Raw genomic sequence first — 6,728 nt, 5'->3', positions numbered from 1 at the left:
TGAATGCCATAAACCGACACAGAGTTCCTTCTACAATGACTGGAAACAGAAACTCCACCTTTTAAATCGATAATCAACAGGCACACATTCAGAAAGTTTGGGTAGGCTATTCTTCTTTATGCAACACTCAAATACAGCACACACATACACACACACACACATATAAAGTGTTGTACAGATAGTCCTCGACTTACAACAGTTTGTTTAGTGGCCATTCAAAGTTACAACAGCACTGAAAAAAGGGACTTATTACCATTTTTCACAGTTACAGCCTTTGCAGCACCCCCACCCCTCCAATGTTCATGCGATCAAAATTCAGATGCTGGGTAAATGGTTCATATTTATGACCGTTGCTGTGTCCCAAGATCATGTGATCCCCTTTTGCGATCTTCTGAGAAACAAAGTCAATGGGGAAGCCATTCACTTAATAACCATGCTGCTAATATTTATCAACTATAGCGACTCACTTGACAACTGAGTCAAGGAAGGTCGTAAAATGGGGCAAAACTCACTTAATATATGTCTCACTTAACAACAGAGGTTGGGCTCAGTTGTGGTCATAAGTCAAGGACTACCTGTACTAACATGAAAGTGTGCTTTCTAGATTGTGGGAAAATGCTTCTAAGATAACAGTATAAAATATCTCTGGTAATAGTTCCATGTCTTCAATGGCTATATTGCTCCAAATTATCATAACAAAAGCTCCCCTCTTCTCCAGTTATCCTCTGCTTGAAGCAGAGACTCTTGAAGTATAGTCTGCTGTAGACAACTCAGAAGTGTTACTTAATATGACTATTTAAAATATGTATTTTTTTTCCAAAATCATGGTTTGGTATTTACTATATATGGTTGGTCTATTTAATGCTCTTGTGAATCCAAGTTATTCCAAATTTTACTGGTTGTGGGACATGACAAGAGAACTATCTTCTACCTGCTCCCAAAGGGTAACAAATCAGAGATTAGGGTTGGTAGGAGCATGAGGAGAATCATCATTTCTGCTTGATAAGACACAACTACCAAGCCTCGCGTCCCTCCCCCCTTTCTTCTGTCAAGACACAGGAGCTTCACTTTCTTTTGCATCATGCCACCCTGTGAAATCCTATTTTGCCTACATTTGCCTTCCTGCTTTGTATTTGCTTGCCTAATGAGATGTCAAACAGTCTAGAAATCGCTGCAGGATTACCACATCCTGGTGGCTCACCCTACCAGCTGGGAACTTATTTTCACTATATTTCCCCTTCTGAGTGGAAGGGTTTTTAAAAACTGACAAAAGATGCCAGTTCAAAAATGTAAAAACAAAGGCCAGCTCTTTGGGAGAAAGGGGCAAAGTTCAGATTCCAAAAAATGCTCTTTGTTTCAAGCCAGCTTTATTGTCAGACAGAGGGCAGACGCAACAAGTAGTAAGGTGGGATTCAGAGATGGGTTCCTACCGGTTCTCTGAACCACCATCTTGTTTTTTGCTTCTGCGCATGTGCAGAAGCATTTTTTTAGTACTGCGCATGCATCCCTGAGTGAACCAGCAGTAGCAGCAACTGGAACCCACCCCTGGTGGGTAGCAGTTGTCTATCTGTCAGAGGACAAACTTTGGTGCCTCTGAAACTAGCTTGTCTTCAGACTTGATGGAGGATGCGATTCTTGGCCAACATTAATCATTTTTCCCCTAACATTATTTTTTACACACACAGGAACTCTTACAAGATTAGAGGAACCTATGAAAAACAAGGCCTTCTTTACATTTTATATGGAATCCCTGGGGATAGTATGTTGTGTGAAAAAAATCTGAGATAATTGTGGTTACTGTCTCTTAGTTATCTCTCTTGGCATTGTCCTTTACTAGACAGAGTCACTTGGAAGAATTGAGTTGATGGGGAGATGATAGTAGATACATTATTGCTTGGCTATTTATCATTTTGATTCAAAGTGGCTGTTCTGAAGAGCTTTCCAATTTAGCAAACATACAAAAATTACAGGCGATAGAATATATTTCTTTTTGTTTCTTGAAACATAACAATGCTCTTCTTCATATCCATTTACTGAGGTTTTGTCCAAAGAAGCTGAATGATGGCAGATGTAGGAAACACCAAACAATTATTTGTACAGTGTCTGGCTAAACCAGGGTAGGTGATGTAGGATCCTTTGGTGATGACTACCGTTTTCAGCATCTTTAACAGAGAAACAAACTGATGCATCACTAAAGACATTGTAAGTGATCCATAGCTAATATGTGTTCCTTTTGGAGCCAGGGCCAGTTGCTGGAGAACCACCGTAGCAAGATGAGGATTCTTCTACCTGTTTATTTCCCCTGGGAAGGCCCATAGTGGGAAACAGGAGGCTGGATTAAATAGGCAGAGTTCATCACATCGTCTTACAATAAAAAAGTAAGATTTTCAGCCCTTTCAGAGGAGCAGCTTTGCTTTTTAGTGAGTGGGGTAAACTTCCTAGAGATCATCTACATTTATGGCTATAATTTTTAGATTATGTTTTGGATCCAGGAAGCATAGCAAACATAAATTAGCATTTTCTGGAGTTGGAGAATTTTGAGATCCTATATGGGTAGAATACACTACGTTGGGGGAAACTGCAATTATCTTTGAATAAATCAGCCATTTCTCTGACAATATTTTTCTTCACTATTTCTCTCCCTCCCTCTCTCTCTCTCTCTCTCACACACACACACACAGAGAGAAAACGAACTGCTTTTTTGCGGGGGAGAGAAGATTATTTTCTGCTAACCACAACACAATATTCAAAGAAATAATATGTGAGAAACAAAAGCATTGAAACAATTAAATCCCATCTCTACACAATGACGTGGCAACTATATTCTGACACTTTGTATTTGAATGCTGATAAGTGAACCAAGTTTAATAGCTGGTTAACTTGATTTTGTACGGTCACTAAGGCACCAAGCACTCCTGTTTGAGTAACCTAAACTGAATCTCTGAATCTTTAGGGAAGGGCAACAGAAGGCTGAGGCTGATCAGGAGGATAAGAAATGTCTTGAACGCACTGGTGCCTGTAACATCCACTTGATGCAAGAAATCAGCAGATAAAAATCCTTACAACTTGGAGATCAGCATCATCACTTGTTAATATCTGCACATCACACTCTTCAAGGTCTGCTTGGAAAGTATGGTAAGAACATTTACTAGGCGTTGTGCAGAAGCCCCATTTCATTGCATCTGAACGAATTACGAAGCTTTCTGCTGTATTTATGAGACTTGGGCCAAGGTTTCAGGAAGAGGGGTGGCTATTCATTACAGTATGTTTTGTATACATTTTTCCCTATCCATATTTGAAAGAGCATCATATTTTTGAATAGCTGTTTGTCATTGGTTTAAAAGTAGAAAAATCCTTCCAGGAAAATGGCTAATAACAGCCCTAATGAGCTCTGACAAAAATAAGAAATTCATATTGAAGTTGATTCCTCGCTTGCTATATATGAGTTGTGAAACTGAAACATGCCTATTTGTCTTCCGAAAATACAGGGGCTGGGACTAAGGGAGCTTTTTATGCCCAATAATAAATATATGATCATGCACAAAATATTAGATGCCGTCTGATAGATTACTAATTGTACACCATTTGTTCCAGGTCTCTAGTGTATTTGTAGGTGGATTATAACTAGAACTTGATATGGAAGTCTGTAAGGCCTAAAGAGAAATTGTCATTTTTTTTGTGACAAGAAAAAATTAATTACAATAAAAAATATTGTATGGAATTATTGATACACTTGCTAGAGTTCAAGAGAGCACTGTGCATGTCATTTATTGAAATGTCAAGGAAGTATTTAAAAGACTGGCATCTTTCAACCAAGATCATATGAATAGGTACCTAAAACAATGGTACCAAGGAGATGTACATAAGGAATTAGTCTGTTAATCAGATAGCTTAGTTCAATAAGACCCATGTAATATATCAGCCCTAACATCTTTATCTAGTTGTGCTGAAGGAAGTCACTCTCTTTTCTTCCTAGCTGTAGCTATAGTAATGGCAAACATTACTCTGTATAAAGAATTTCACTGACATGGAATCGTCACCCTCCTTGGGTGTGTATTTTCTTGCACATGTTAGTAAGTCTATCACTGCGCTCTGGCGTTTCCCAAAATAGCTCACAGTCAGGTAATTTTTTATTCAAAACTAGAGCTGGCTGCACTAATCCTTCCCAGATGCAAACGACTCCTCTGGTTTCTCTCAGAAGGAAAAAGACCTTATGTAAAAGAGAAGGACCTTGGGCCCCTTTGCTCTCTACCTGAAGCCCTCTCGGAACTTTCTAGAATGCTGGACCAATGGGGCTGAGGGGAAATGTCCTCAGGCTCACATCCAGCCATTCTATAACAGCCTGTTACTAGAAATTCCATTCCCACTAGACTCCAATCCACATCCCTTGATTCCTAATCTAATTTTGAGTCTGAGCAGAAGGGACTGGTGACCCTTTTTTGAACCTCTCAAACACAGCCTGTTTCTCAGTGGCATCTTGTAGCAGACAAACCATTTAGAGGGAAAGAAAGAACTGTCTCTCTTGTCGCAGCCCCATAGGGAAGGTCATCCTTTCTGTCTAAAGGATAAGCAAAGTGGGAGAAAGACTCTGAATTTCTGACAATGTGAATTCACCAGCCAAGAAAACTAAGGAAAGCAAAGGATCGTAACTAGAGATAATACCGCATGGAAGGTCTTGGTGGGATTTGGGAGCGAAATGCATTCAGTTTCCTTCTTTGAAATGAACCCCAAATCCCTTGGGCTTGGTGGGAATCCAGAGAAATTGGTGACAGGGAGAGAATTTGGAATGGTTAAGATAAGTTAGTAGATGTTGCAGATGGAGAACAAAATTGGCAGCACACAAACAACCCTTGTAAAGTTGTGCTGGCTTTTGAAAGCAGTTCCTTAAGGGGCTTGTAAGCCTCCAGAAAGTCTTTCTCTAAGCCTGACTACCATGATAAAAAAGGGACATCCAATCTCAAAATATCCCACTGCGGATGGATTTGTATGGGACAGGTGAACAATTTTACCAGACAATTTTATTCGACGTTCCTGAGTAAGGTTCAGTTAGTGCCAAATGTGGATTTCTTGAGTCATAAGCTGCTGGAGATAAGTGTACAATTTTATATACACTTCACATTCAGAACCATGCCCGTAGACATGAATGCTACATACATGCCACATTTTCATCACACGTGCATGCCATGTAAGAGGTGCATGTATTTGCAGACAGGCTGGACCTGCCTAACGCGAGCCGAACGAACAAAACGTTCACATCAGGTCTTGTGCGTGGGGCTCGACGCCAGGCAAGCTCAGCTAGCACCCAGGATGAGGAAGGGGTCCTGCTCTGCCAGGCCCATCAGCCACTGCATATGCCCCCTGTGGTCTCACGGCTCTCCCGGAAGATGGCATCTGTGAAGGACAAAGCATAGATAGATAAAGCGGGGAAGGGGGGAATAGAAGAAATGGGCACAATTAATGAAAAAAAAAGAGAGAAGAAAAGAACAAAACGAACTAATAAAAGAAACGGAGGAGCAATAGCCATAACTATGCAACACTTAGAGAAGTATCCAGCAGCTTTACTCTTAGAAGTAGAACAGGTGATCTAAACTCAAGTTTCAATTTCACTCAAAAAACTTTCTAAGTTGCTGTAGGTTGAATAATAGTAATACCAAGGTCACAGGGGAGGATTTTGGTAAATGTAATTATTCCCACCATGCTGGCAGACGTTGTATTGACTTAGATTCTTGAAAAGCACTAGAAGCCGAATAGTACAGTGCTAAGGCAATCAACTCTGGCAGCTCTTGTTCCGAGGAGAAGTCTTCTTCTCAGCCTCCCCTCTCCAATCTTGCTTCATAATTGAAAGGACCCCCCATCACTTGGGGTGCGCAGTGGCCATTGGAGCCTCCAGTGCCCAGCCCCTCCCAGCACCCTTCCCCCCTGAAGCCTCAGGCTGGGAACATCTCACCTGGCTCCGGTGACACGTCGGCAGCTCCAGGTGAGCGACTCACCTTCTCAGCCAAGCGAGTGGAAAATGAGGGTGATGCTGGCCTGGCAGTGCCTTTTATAGGCCTGATAAAAATAGCTCTGGCTTGGCAGGCAGCGGGGGGGGGGGGCTGGGGTGTTGGGGGCTGCACGGACGACAAGCCGGAGGGCTGTGTTGTCACCGAGAGTGCCGTCTCCCCTGCACACCTGTCATGGGCTCTGCATTTACTCAGGGCAAATATTGACACAGCAGGGCAGGAAGGCAAACCAGGCATGCAGGGGGAGGGGACATTGGGAGCCCCCCAGAGTAGTACCAGAGCCTTTGCTAATGGGGTTGATTCGAGCCAGCAGCCCCGGCAACTCGCTCCACAAAGAGCAGAGGGGGAGGGAAGGGAAAAGATGCTCATTAAACCTTCCCTGGAACAACACCAGCTGTCGCTTTCCACCCACCTGCCTCTCTCTCTTTGCTGCCCCAGGGCTGGCAGAGTGGCAAGGGAGCGGAGGCCAGGGCAGCTGTAGGGTGCTGTGGGGAACAGGGAAGGAGGGGATGGCCAGGGGCAGGCAGAGGCAGAGCAGAAGGAGGGAGGGAGGGAGGGAGGGAGGGGGAAAACGTCCACATCCTGGTTTTGGGGGAGGGCAGGGGAGGGCTGGCAGGTGCTGGGAGGAAGTAGGCTGAGGTTCGGGAGAGCGATCAAGAGAGAAGAGAGTCTAGATCTCTTGGCCTTGCAAACCTGGGAGAAGAGCAAGGCTGCAGGTTGTGGGGC

This window comes from Thamnophis elegans, chromosome 1 (assembly GCF_009769535.1).
Source record: "Thamnophis elegans isolate rThaEle1 chromosome 1, rThaEle1.pri, whole genome shotgun sequence".
In the NCBI taxonomy this organism is placed as follows: domain Eukaryota; kingdom Metazoa; phylum Chordata; class Lepidosauria; order Squamata; family Colubridae; genus Thamnophis; species Thamnophis elegans.
Note: the sequence above shows the minus strand (reverse complement) of the source record.